Raw genomic sequence first — 14,132 nt, 5'->3', positions numbered from 1 at the left:
ATTGAGAACATGTAATCTACAGGTCATGAATGCATATTTGAATATAGATATTTGAAACTTATCTGAGAATCATTAATAAGGTATAATTCCCTCTCATCATAGCTGAAATAATATCTATTAGGTCATGCATTCAATAACCATTCATACAACCATCAAAATATGTGAAGATCCATAAGTAATATACATCACATAACCAACAGATAACTAGAAAATATCAACATATAAACCATGGCAAGCAACCATAATATGACGATCATAATCAACACATATGCTCATAGATCTCAATATAAATATACCTTATATTAACATATGAATATGCCAACCAAGTCAGGGACTTCCACGTACTACTTGACCATAGATTGGGCTGAACCAAATCATTCTTTCAGCCAATCACCCTTGCACAATATTGTAAGCGTGAATATGGTATCTCATGGAATAAACCAAACAAAACTAAAATAGGGCCCATAGTCCAAACCACCTCAACCCTCAACCAATGATTCCATCTCACAGTCGGACATCACTAACACCAACTAGATCGATCTCTACCCAAGTTTTCCAAGGCTCTAGAGTGTTCATCCCAACTGTGGATCCATGAACTAATAACTAAATCCACAACCTTCGAGGGCTCTAGATCAGTTGTCCAATCAAGGCTCTAGGACTAGTAAGTCAACCCACAACCTTCCAGGGCTTCAGATGGTTTTTTCAACCAAGGCTTCAGGACTAGTAACTCAACCCAAGTTGTTCGAGGGCTCTAGAGCATTTGTCCAAGGCTCCAAGAACTAGTAACTTAGTCCACAACCATAGGGAACCTAAGCACCAATAAAAAAACAAAGTGGGAAAACCCACAACACCATAGCTATCCAGGAAATGGAAAGGCTAGGAAATAACCACTGTGAATCCAGGAAATCCTCCATGCCAATGACATATCATAACCAAATAATCACATACATGCACCATGCATGCCAAAACTAGCAAGAAAATCATACATGTAACTTGATACCTACGAAGATATCCAACTGTAGTTGTCAATCCCGTTGTTCCCTTGCACTTTCCTGCTTTGCCTTTACCTTCTTTCTCTGAATCCAAAGTATGCCACAATTCTCCAAGAAACTTTAAGTGTGAAAGAGTATGAGAGAGAGAATAGAGAGAGAGCTCCAAGCTAAAACTAACAAAAGTGAAAGCAACAAAAGCTATGCACTAATCCCTAGAAACCTTTTTATCATTGAGACCTCTATTTTCTTCAATTTCCTCTATCTTTCCTTCAGTTTCCTCTTCATGCATATTTGTGTCTCTTCACCTTCCTTTTCTCCTATTTTCCTTTATTTCATAAATAAAATTCCAATTAATGCCTCTTTTCCTTTGCCAATTTCCTTATCCATCAATAAACTGAAAGTTACACCCAATAGGATGTTTTTCCCACCATTCATATTGGAATACATGTCCCATGACCTGGGTCTTATTTTTCCTTTATTAACTTTGTTACATGTACTTTAAACTAGGGTTGTTATTGAACCCTCCCCCTTGGGGGAACACTATCCTCAGTGTTCAATGAACCCTACGACCAACAAATTGTTGAAAACAAAACATACTGCCTATGCAACTTTATAATACAACTCATTACAATATTTATGATAACAACTGTTGGGTGTGGAGCCTGATTATCTTTTGTATTCAAAGGTGTTGCCACATTGGACCCCAGTTCAAAATGGGGTGGCAACGCCACCCATAAAATATTCGATGCAGGGGGTTTCGGGGGCAGCACCCCCGAAGCTAAAAACAGATGTAAAATTGCCTTGTAAAAGTATAGTAATTTCTAGTCAATCTTGGCCGTTCATTAGGCAGATGATCTGATGGTAAAACGTATGTTTAGGTCAGGGTTTTTAGCCCTAGAAGGCAACTCCTCTCTTTGTATGAGGGCATTGTATTGAGTCTGTGTAATATATGTGTATTCTCCGAGAGAGAAGCAATGATGTGAGACTGTGAGAGAAAACAAAGGATATTACAACGGATCTGTTATAGGTTGTGTCTCTTCATTTTGCTGGATAATAGAAAGGAAGGGCTAGCTGTTCGGGGTGGCCGTAGCCCAAACTGGGTGAACCACGTATATCTATGTCTCTCTTGTTTTATACGTTTTCTGTGTTTATATCTCTGCAATATTTTATGTGTTCCATTGCTCTGTAATATATAATTTTCCAACTACTGGTATCAGAGCCGAAGGTCTATTTGGCTGATAAACTCGCAGGAAAGAAGGGTTCCTCGTTTGAGTGGGAGCAATGCCGGAAGATGGTAAGTTTAGGGTTGAGAAATTCAAAGGCCAAAATTTATCGCTGTGGAAGATGCAGATGGAAGATTATCTGTACCAGAAAGCTCTGTACCTACCATTGGTAAGAAAAACAAAGATGCCAACGAGAATGATAGATGAAGAATGGAATCTTCTCGATGGAAAGGCACTCGGAACAGTACGATTGTGCCTCGTAGCATCGGTCACCTTCAACATTTTGAAGGAAACAATGACAGATGGTTTGATTAAGGCATTGGAGAAACTATATGAAAAACCCTCGGCCTCAAACAAGGTATTTCTTATGAAACAGTAATTTAATATGAAGATGTCAGAAGGTGGATCTGTTGCAGACCATTTAAATGATTTTAATACTATTACAAGTCAGTTACGTTCTATAGGGGTAAACTTTGACGATGAATTTAGAGCTCTGTTATTCTTGTGCTCATTACCAGAAAGTTGGAATGGTTTAGTAATGGCCATTAGTAAATCTATTTCTGGATCTAGTACTTTAAAGTTTGATGACATTGTCGGTGCTATCCTTAATGAGGAAATGCAATGGAAAAGCTCCAGTGGGACATCAGGTAATTCTTTGAGTGCAGAGTCAAGGGGAAGAAAAATGGAAAGAGGAAAGAGCTCAGGATATCGCAGTAAATCAAGGAAAGGCAGATCCAAGTCTAGATCGGGGATAGTGTGCTGGAAATGCAGAAAGAAAGGACACTTAAAGAAAGATTGTAGATATCGGAAGGGAAAAGGAGATGCACAGCAAGAAAACAATAATGAAGCAAATGTGACAGGTGAGGTGTTACAAGATGCTTTGATTATTTCTTTCGAAAATATTACTGATTCCTGGGTGGTAGATTCAGGGGCCTCATTCCATGCCACACTTGATAAGAAATACTTTCATGACTATGTTTAAGGAGGTTTTGGACAAGTTCGTTTGGATGATGATAAACCCTGTAAATTTTTTGGAATGGGTAAGGTTCTTGTAAAACAACAAAATGGAAACCAATGGCTACTAAAGGAGGTAAGGCATGTTCCAGATCTAAAGAAAAATCTGATTTCAACAGGGCAGTTAGGCGGTGAAGGTTGTGTGACAACTTTCACAAATAAAGCTTGGAAGGTTACCAAAGGAGCCCTGGTAATAGCAAAAGGCGAAAAGGTTGGTACATTGTATTTATGCAATGGTATTTCTAACTTTGTTAATGCTTTAACTTCCAAAGGAGCAGATGCAGCATTATGGCATCATAGGCTCGGACACATGAGTGAAAAGGGGATGAAGATTCTTCACTCAAGGAATTTGTTGCCAGGTTTGAAGAATGTTGATTTGGACTTCTTTGAGAATTGCATTTATGGAAAACAGAAGAAAGTCAGATTTCTTAGAGTTGGGAAAGAAAAGAAGAGAAAAAAATTAGAGCTTGTGCATACAGATGTATGGGTACCTGCTCAGGTATCATCTCTCGATGGCTCTCATTATTATGTTACTTTTATTGATGATGCAACTAGAAAAACTTGGATTTATTGTATTAAGAATAAATCTAATGTATTTGATACTTTCAAGAAATGGAAAGCTTTGGTTGAGATTGAGACAAGAAAGAAATTAAAGTGTCTCAGATCAGACAATGGAGGTGAATATTGCAGCAAAGAGTTTGATAGGTACTATTCAGAGCATGGAATTTGCAGAGAGAAGACAGTTCCAAGAACACCACAAGAAAATGGTGTGTCAGAAAGGATGAACAGAACAATCATGGAGCATGCAAGGTGCATGAGATTGCATGTAGGATTTCCTTTACAATTTTGGGCAGATGCTGTAGATACTGTTGTTTATCTAATAAACAGAGGGCCTTCAAGTTCCTTGGATGGTGGTGTTCGAGAGGAAGCATGGATAGGTAAAAAGGTAAACTACTCTTTTTAAAGCCTTTTGGTTGTGAGGCCTTTGTCCATATTGATAAATAAATATACAAAAGCTTGTGGCAAAGTCAAAGAAATGTACCTTTATTGGATATGGTGTTAATGCTTTTGGTTATCGCTTATATGATTACGAAAATCACAAAATCATTAGGAGCAGAGATGTAATATTCAATGAAAAGGTCTTGTATAAGAATCAATTGTAGGAAAAGAAACATGAAAAAGAAAACAAGGAATACGCAGTTCTTGATGAAATCATTGAAAAAGTAAAGGTGCCTGAAAATAATAATAATCAACAACCACAACAACAACAACCGCCACAACAGCAATAGGCACCCCAAACACCTAAAAGTGGTGTTAGAAGATCTACCAGGATAAGTAGACCCCCTGAACGATACTCTCCTTCATTATATTATTTATTGTTGACTGATTCTGGTGAACCCGAATGTTATGAAGAAGCAATGCAGGTTGAAAGAAGGAAGAAGTGGAAGGTAGCCATGGAAGAAGAGATGGACTCCTTAATGCATAACCAAACTTGGGACTTAGTCAGGTTGCCTGCAGGAAAAACTACATTGAAGAATAAATGGGTTTACAGGCTGAAGGAAGAAGATGGAGGAAACCAGAGGTACAAAGCTAGACTTTTGGTGAAGGGGTTTGCACAGAAGAAAGGTATTGATTTTGATGAAATATTTTCTCCTTTTGCTAAAATGACTTCAATCAGAACTATTTTAAGTCTAGTAGTAGTTGAAGATTTGCATCTTGAGCAGTTAGATGTAAAGACAACCTTTCTCCATGGGGATTTGGAGGAAGAGATATATATGCAGCAACCACAAGGATATGAAGTGAAAGGGAAGGAGAAACTAGTGTGAAGGTTGAAGAAGAGCTTGTATGGCTTAAAACAGGCTCCAAGGCAGTGGTATCTAAAATTTGACAAGTTATGTCTGAACAAGGTTATACTAGATGTCACTCTGATCATTGTGTTTATCTGAAAAAGAAAAATGATGGCAACTATATTATATTGTTATGGTATGTAGATGACATGCTTGTTGCAGGGTCTAACATGTAGGAAATAAATTTGCTCAAAGGAAAATTAGCAAATTCATTTTCAATGAAGAATTTGGGAGTTGCAAAACAAATCCTTGGTATGAGAATAACTAGAGACAGGAAAAATTGTAAATTAACATTATCTCAGAATGAGTACATACAAAAGGTGTTGAAAAGATTTAATATGCACAATTCAAAACCAATTAGTACACCTTTTGCTAGCCATTTCAAACTTAGTAAGGAAATGTGCCCAAAGACCCAAGAAGACATGGATTATATGTCTAAAGTTCCATATGCATCAGCAGTTGGAAGCTTAATGTATGCAATGGTTTGCAAAAGGCCTGATATTGCACATGCAGTGGGAGTTGTAAGTAGGTACATGAACAATCCAGGAAAGGAACATGGGATGGTCGTGAAATGGATTCCCATATATTTGAAAGGTACCACAAATCAAGCATTATGCTTTGGTAGTTCAAACATTTCTCTACAGGGATATGTTGATGTAGATATGGCAGGTGACAGAGATAACAGGAGGAGCACTACAAGATATGTATTTACTGTTGTATTAGATGGTGGAACAGCTATCAGTTGCATTTGAAAAATCAAAAGTGTTGTTTCACTTTCAACAATAGGCACAGAGTATGTTGCTGCTACAGAGGCTAGTAAAGAAATGACTTGGTTACAAAGGTTTATGGGTGAATTGGGTAAGAAGCATGATATGGGCACGTTATACAGTGATAGCCAAAGTGCCATTCATCTTGCAAAGAACTCAGCATTTCATTCCAATACTAAACACATACAGCTCAAGTACCATTTCATACGATCAGTGTTGTAAGATGGAAATTTGAAGCTGGAAAAGAGACACACTAGCCAGAATCCTATAGATATGCTAACAAACGTTGTAACCAGGGAGAAACTGAGAATATGCTTAGTTTTAATTGGTCTTCAAGGATGACGATGAAGATGAGAAACAGCTAGGTCCAAAGAGGAGTCATTGTCCAACAAATGAAGCAGTGGTGGAGTTGCTATAATCAGTCTCCAAGTGAGAGATTGTTGGGTGTGGAGCCTGATTATCTTTTGTATTCAAAGGTATCTCCACATTGGACCCCAGTTCGAAATGGGGCGGAAACACCGCCCGTAAAATATTCACTGCAGGGGGGTATAGGGGGGGCGGCTACGACCTTTGGGGAGTCCCCCCCTGGCGGGGGGTTTCGGGGGCAGCACCCCTGAAGCTAAAAGCAGATGTAAAATTGCCTTGTAAAAGTATAGTAATTTCTAGTCAATCTGGGTCGTTCATTAGGCAGATGATCTGACGGTAGAACTTATGTTTATTTTAGGGGTTTTTTCCCTAGAAGGGAACCCCTCTCTTTGTATGAGGGCATTTTATTGAGTCTGTGTAATATACATGTATTCTCTAAGCGAGAAGCAATGATGTGAGACTGTGAGAGAAAACAAAGGATATTACAACGGATCTGTTGTAGGTTGTGTCTCTTCATTTTGCTAGATAATAGAAAGGAAGGACTAGCTGTTCGGGGTGGACGTAGCCCAAACTGGGTGAACCACGTATATTTGTGTCTCTCTTGTTTTATGCGTTTTCTGTGTTTATATCCCTGCAATATTTTACGTGTTCCATTGCTCCGTAATATATAATTTTCTAACAACAACCATAGATACTCATGCACATTCGCTTCAACCAACAAATAATCATATTTCTTATGGATCTTTATAAATCAAACTCAATACATTATTCAAAATAATATACACATATACATATATATGCACATTTTCTTTAACCAAAAAATAAAAGGATACAATGCTCACATCAGTCAACAAGGGAATCAAGAGGCTCACACGTCCACCCTCAAAAGTAATACTAGGACTCACCTCCTTCCCAGGAATTCTAGAACCCACCACCAAAGTCAAAACACATCCACTATCTAACGCTATGATCTGTGCACTACGTTTTGCCCCAGTGAAAAATTACAAGGTTATTTTTTGAGGGCACTCTCCCAATGTACTTTTTATTCCATTTGGAAATTCTAATGACCCAAACACATTCATTCCCCTACGTTCCCTTCTCAGCTACACAGTCCCTTGGGAAATTCGGTCACCTCCTTCTGTGCAATCACACACCTTCCAAGTTTCGTAACATCCCCTTCTCTGCTACACAGTCCTTCGGGCGATGCATCCCTTGGCAAGGTTTCCTCGCATTGGAAGGTCCAAAAACCAAGGCATATCCCTTCCTCAAAACAATAATATCAGTCATAGCATGCTCATGGAAGTCAATGCACACTGTTTTTTACCAGTGTGCCACAATGGTCCTTCTCCTAAAGTGCTTTACCAACATACGTCTACCTATTCCAATTCCTTTGCTACTGCTGCTAATTCTTGCAATCAATTTCAACCATCCAAACTAGGCATTTACATACTTCCTATACCAAGCACATAGTTTCCATTAGATTCAAAACAAATTGACATAAATTCAAATCATATCTCATTGGTAGCTTGTCAATAAGGTAAACTTGCAATTATGTTTACTTCTTGTCACAACAAGTCAAACTAGATCTTCGATCAAATCATCATGTATAAACATATTACATCCAGTTAGCTCAAAACATAACCATCATAGTCAAAATTATACATCTCATGTAACCATCATAAACCAAAATAAAAAATCACATGTAATAATCATAAATGAGAATCACATATCACATACATAATAAATATTGAAATAAATGTTGATACTTATCCTTCAATCGATCCTTTGATTCTGCCTTTATCGTTTGTCCTTTTCGTACACACATAAAATCGTTTTCCACATTTGGAAAGCATCCAATACTTCTCTTCTCTTCAACCACGTACAATGTTAGGGTCCAACCCTAACCACTTTATTTATGTAATAAGCCTAATGGGCCAAGTCATAGTCATAGTTAGTTAGAGAGTAAATAAAGCCCACATTAATAATTGTAAGTGGTTGACCTGCATTAGAGAAAAGGGACCACAGTTAATTGTAAATGGGCCATAGTTAATAAATAAATGGACCACTAGTATTTAGGGTTTTGGATGTAATTTAGCTATAAATAGTCTTAGTTAGTAAAGGAAACATCATGGAGTCTTATTGTAATCGAGCTCTGATTTGCTGGAGGCTGCCACCTCAAAGAGGCAAGTGAACATTGAATCTAATTCTGAATAATAAAATACTTGTTGTTTTTCTCATTTTATTCTATGTTATGGGTGATATTTCTTCGCATTTATGGTATTATGGAGTTTATCATAGGTCAAGAGATTAACAAGTGGTATGAGAGCACTTTCCAGGGCTGAATGTACCTATAATTTTTGCAGAATGTTTTTGAGGCTAGAGACGTGTTCTGGCGTCTTTAAACCACGAGATCTATCATTGAGCACATTAGATAGAACTGTACATGGACTGCACTTCCACATACCCTTCGGTATATCGAAAGCCACCTAGGCTCACCTAAAACCTAGCCTTAGATAAGTTGTTAGCCGCTTGCTGCTACAGTACACTGAGAACAACACTCGAGAAGATTAGTCACATGTACGATAGGGTAGTCGAGTAGTACGACTAAGGGTAAGATAGGTCATCTTTAGTTCCCACCATGAAATATTGGGCCAAGTACTATTGTTGGACCCCTGTGTATATTTCTATATGTAGCACTTGACACTCCTTTGTGACCATAGTTCCATCTGATATATGAAGATCATCGACTACCTTATCTTCAAAATTAGATCTAGCAGTTGGGGTTCTGCTACCTCAATGAAAATCAGACCAACAGTCAGGGTTTTCTTGTCGCCGTACAAATCAGATTCAACAGTTGGGGTTGTGCCACTACCATGAAACTCATATTCAATAGTTGGCGAATTCATCCACTACAATATTGATCAATTGGGAGTAAAATGGGTTTCGTAGTAAAAAAAAACAAAACAAAAACAAAAAACAAAAACAAAAATTGAGACCATCCCAGGACGCTTGCAAGCGACTTAGCCCATAAGCTTCAAGAGGATGAGTTGATCACAGCGGTACCTGTTAGCTCTGCAACATTTTCACTACTTAAAGGGAAAATTCAGGTTTGGTAGTGTTATTGGTGCTTAAGGGAGCTCGCAGCAGTTCATTGTATTCCTTCTCCTTCATTTGCATTATGCCTTTATAACCTTGCTTCCCCCATTTCCTTCTTTCCTTTCATTCTCCTTATTTCTCTAACTCCATTATTACTGTCGTCTTCTATAAACCCCGCTTAACTCCTTTTATCTTCAGTCCCGGGTGCAAGTTAATACAACACACTGTGATCTTATAACCCGCGCCATTTCTGTCTTATTCCACAAGCCCTGCATAAACCTGTTTTCACGGCTTTTTGGTGTTTTTTTTTTTAATAATATTAAACCATGCATTAACCTTTTTCTCTTTCTAACCCCGGCACTAAAGTATTTTTCCTTATAACTACACGCCTTTGTAAATTATATAGCCCGCAGGAACTGTACCTGTCACATCAACCCCCGTTAACCCGTGACCTTTTTCCGTCGTCCAATTGCGTCCGCAATATAATCCAACGCTATTCGCAAGTCTTCTCCCCGTAAACCAATCGTCCGTTAGGCAGCGGGGAAGGCAGTTTCCCGTCGGACCTGCCTGCCATGCGGCGCCATATTACAGGATCGCTGCCCGCTATACGGAAACCGCCGACGGCCGATAGGCGGTGCGGGGAATACCGCCGCCCGCGAAAACTGCCATTCCCCCACTTATTAACCATCAAGCAACTCTGCCACCCAATAACATTGAATCTGCCCTACAGCGATCCGACAGCCCACATGTCTCCATTCGCTGCCTCCCATATGATTCCCCGACTGTTAACCTATGCGCGCCTTCCAATAGCGATCACCGTTGGATCTGGTATGTCCTAATCCGACGGTCCTCGTTCTTCCGATTGTTCACCTCTCGATAGCCTCCAGGATCTAATCTCCACCATTCATCCTCGTGATCTGACGGCCCATGATCACCCATCCTCGTACCTCCCGATAGCTCCTCCTGCGCAATCTCAACCATTGATTTTATCATCCGACGGCCCATATTCATTCGCCCGTTTGCGCTATCTCCCGATACCCTTTGTCAAGTCATTTCCACCACTGATCTATGTGATCCTATGGCCTTTTTCTCTTAGTTTACCTGCAAGATCTTCTTCCACAACATTTCCATACTCCCAAAGGATGAAGGGGATGTTCTATCTGCTTTCTGCACAGTTAAAGCTTCACCCACTGCATTCAAGAGATAGTACACCCGAAGGACAAACAGGACGACCTCGAGCAGTGAGGAGCATTTATCAGGCATGGAAATTAATCCATAATTCACCCCAACTGCCAGAGAACGACTTCATACAATCTAAACAGGCCAATTTGTCCATTAAAGCTCTGAGAATTGTAGCATAGGCCAATTTCATATTGTAAATGTGGTTGCTGGTCATTTATTGACACCTCCACGCATAGCCTAGCAGAGATACTTTGTAAACAGATTCTATATATATCTAGAGACACAACGTAATAAGGCTGATGAGTGTTGGATGAGTGTTATTTTGTTGTAAGGCTCAACTTCTGGAGATTGTAACTGCTGTGATACCTGCAGTGTCTAGTCTTCATTTTCAGCTAATGCAAGCTTCTTTTGTTGTTAATTTCTCACTGTCCACTTCTTCTTCTTGTTCTAGGTTGTGCCTGTCTTGCATTTATTCATGTGCTGTTAATGTTAGCATTAGAGGGGCTGTCATCCCACCTCTGTGTTAGGATTTAGCATGTCTCATTGAATTTGTATGAAGGTTTCTGTTCTTTTAGTGCCAGAGAGTTGTCATCCTGTCTATGTATTAGAAAACAGATTTATAGAACTTTTAACTGGTTGCAGCCGGCCATCACAGGATCCTGTGCATTTGTTGGTGTGGTTAGTCTTCTCCATTATCAGCTTATCCTCAACTATGAGTAATTGGTGGTCTAAAGCCTTGTAGTCTAGGGGTGTTCACCCATGTCTGGGGTCAAGCACAACAGAAGTGGTTATCTGGCTTGAATATGCAGCATTTCTTTCATTCATCCACCATTTTCCAACATTTTTGTTGAGTTTGTAATGTTCCCGAGCATCTCTGATATACAACCTAAGAGAGTTTCTTGGGGTGATAACATTAATTGGCGCCGTTGCCGGGGAGAGGAGAATCGAAGCTCAGCTTCCCTGGGAGAATGACACAGCTTCAAACTTTGATGATAGACAAGGTTTGAACACATATTTTGGTTGTAATCATCTATCTGGTGACTCCATTGGAGGAAGACCATCATTTGGTGACTCCACATTATAGTTCTGGCGCAGTTGGTAAAGCATGCTCGAAGAAATCCTTAGAAATTATCAGCTGAACCAGTGCCTGATCCTGAGAAGATCGTTCAGTAGAAGAAAGTATCGCAGAAAGGGGCATCAGGATCAGGTAAGCCTTAAAAATTCCATGTACCTCTGTTAGTGATTGTCATCTTCAGAGATTCATGCAGCTCCTTGTTATTCATTTCCCTTTTGGACCTCAATTCACAGAAAGAAGCACCATGTTGTCCATCATATTCCTCTGTCTCCAGTATCCTTTTCATTGATTCATTTCACTCAGTCCACTAGTATCCTTTTTGTATACCTCAGTCATGGCATTCTAGCAAGCTCTTACAAAGATAGAAAGAATAGTTGCTGCTATGTATGGACCCTTGGTCTTGCCTTCCCCTTTGAATGCCATGCCTACATGAGATTATCAAGAATTTATGCCAAAGTTTACTGGTGCAGAAAGAGTAACAACTGAAGAGCATTTAGAGTCCTTTTACAGCTATGCTGATAACCTGGATATCAATGAAGAAGATGTCTAGATGAGGGTTTTTGTTCAAAGCCTAGATGGGGAAGCTAGAAAATGGTTCAGAAATTTACCCCCTAGGTCTATTGCAGACATTGATGCTTTAGATGATGTATTTTTAAATCACCGGGGAAATAATAAAGATCTGCTCTTTTATCATGATGAATTTGGAAACTTGCAAAGAGAAGATGGTGAGCTGCTGTCTGATTTCAACATTAGATTCAATCATATGTATAGCAGAATGCCAGCTGAAATAAGACCTACCCCTACTTCTACTATGATTACTTATTCTGATGCCTTCGATTCTCAGTTCTGCCTACTGTTAAGAGAAAGAAGATGCACTTCTTTGGCTGATATGCAAGCTGCAGCCTTTGAAGTAGAAGCAAATATCATTGTTGTAGAGAGTCTCGAAGATGATGATGAAAACATAGGACAGGGAGAAGAATCCTCATCATCCTATGATCCTGAAATAGATGAATTAGCTAGGATGATTGAGTTTTTGGCCTCTGAAGTTTCCAAATTAGAAGCCGAGCAGCATTTTGAAGAAGCAGGAGCTCATTGTTCCATTTCTTTTTCAACTTCAAATTCATATAAAGGAGCACATGAGGATATGCAGATTTTGCAGAGAAACAGAGAAACAAATGAAGATAAAGGGGTGAGGCCCTTTTTACAGAACATAGTCATGGAAGAGGTGCAACATGAGGAGGAGGTCCATGTTTTGGAAGGTGCTCCTTTCCTAACTAGAGCTGCTTATGAGGAAGCAATATCCAAAGGCACTGCTCAACAATTTGTTGTAGCTGCAGAACAACAAGTTGACCAGTAGGGGCAGCCGGCAGCAGTTCCCTTCTGCCTCCAAGAATCTATGCTCAATGCTAGCCCAGCTTCCACTGACTGTGCAGATCTACAAATTCATCTTCCTGCTTTCATTCCTAATCCAGTGATCAAAGAGGGAGAAGAAAGCTCCCCATCATCTTTTGTCCCTGTGTTTGCTCCAAAAAAAATCCCTCTTAGTTTCCCCTTAAACACTGAGGCAGGAAATAGTTCAATGATCAAGGCTGAAGCTGATCATCTCAGTCTTGATTTTATGAAACCTGCTCAGATGGCCTCCACACAGAATGAAGAGGTAGCTTATCAGATAATAGAGGAAGAGGGTGTACAGTTGTGGGATTCCTCCTTGGATGAGGATCGTTCAAAGAAAAATTCAGGAGCAGGAAATGTTTCTGTGTCCCCTGCACAAGAATACAGTGGTGCATCTTTCATATTAGTTGTGCAGGCCAAAGAAGACACAGACATGTACACAGCAACAGTGGTTATCCAGCAGGTGTACAAAGGCTCCCATGAAGAACATCCAAGGAGGAAAATATACAGAAGGGAAATGAAAATTGATCCATATTTGCCTGTCAAGCTCAAATGTCCTAAATTGTTTGAGGTAGAGGATCAAATAAATCTTCTCTTGCTGATATATGATGAACCAGATGACAGGCAATAATTTTGATGGCCCAACAGATGGGTAGTTTTTGAAGTTTTGAGTTTTCAGGCTTTAATGATTGTAAACAGTTTCCTGTTCAGTTTTTAGTATAGTCTTGGTTTGACTCCATGCCCAATGGATACCAGGCAAGTGTTTTTATGCTGAGTTTTGTATGAAGGCATTGGTCTGCAGTTCTTGAGACCTCACAAGGAGGATCTCATCCCCAGAAGGAGCCAATGTTAGCTCTGCTACATTTTCACTGCTTAAAGGGCAAATTCAGGTTTGGCAGTGTTATTGGTGCTTAAGGGAGCTCGCAGCAGTTCATTGTATTCCTTCTCCTTCATTTGCATTATGCCTTTATAACCCCGCTTCCCCCATTTCCTTCTTTCCTTTCATTCTCCTTATTTCTCTAACTCCATTATTACTGTCGTCTTCTATAAACCCTGTTTAACCCCTTTTATCTTTGGTCCCAGGTGCAAGTTAATACAGCACACTGTGATCTTATAACCCCCGCCATTTCTGTCTTATTCCACAAGCCCCGCATAAACCTGTTTTCATGGCTTTTCGG

This window comes from Pinus tabuliformis, chromosome 1_2 (genome assembly GCF_031772625.1).
Source record: "Pinus tabuliformis cultivar Carrire ecotype Pingquan chromosome 1_2, CPIR1, whole genome shotgun sequence".
NCBI classification, from domain to species: Eukaryota; Viridiplantae; Streptophyta; class Pinopsida; order Pinales; family Pinaceae; genus Pinus; species Pinus tabuliformis.
This window is presented reverse-complemented; position numbering follows the sequence as displayed.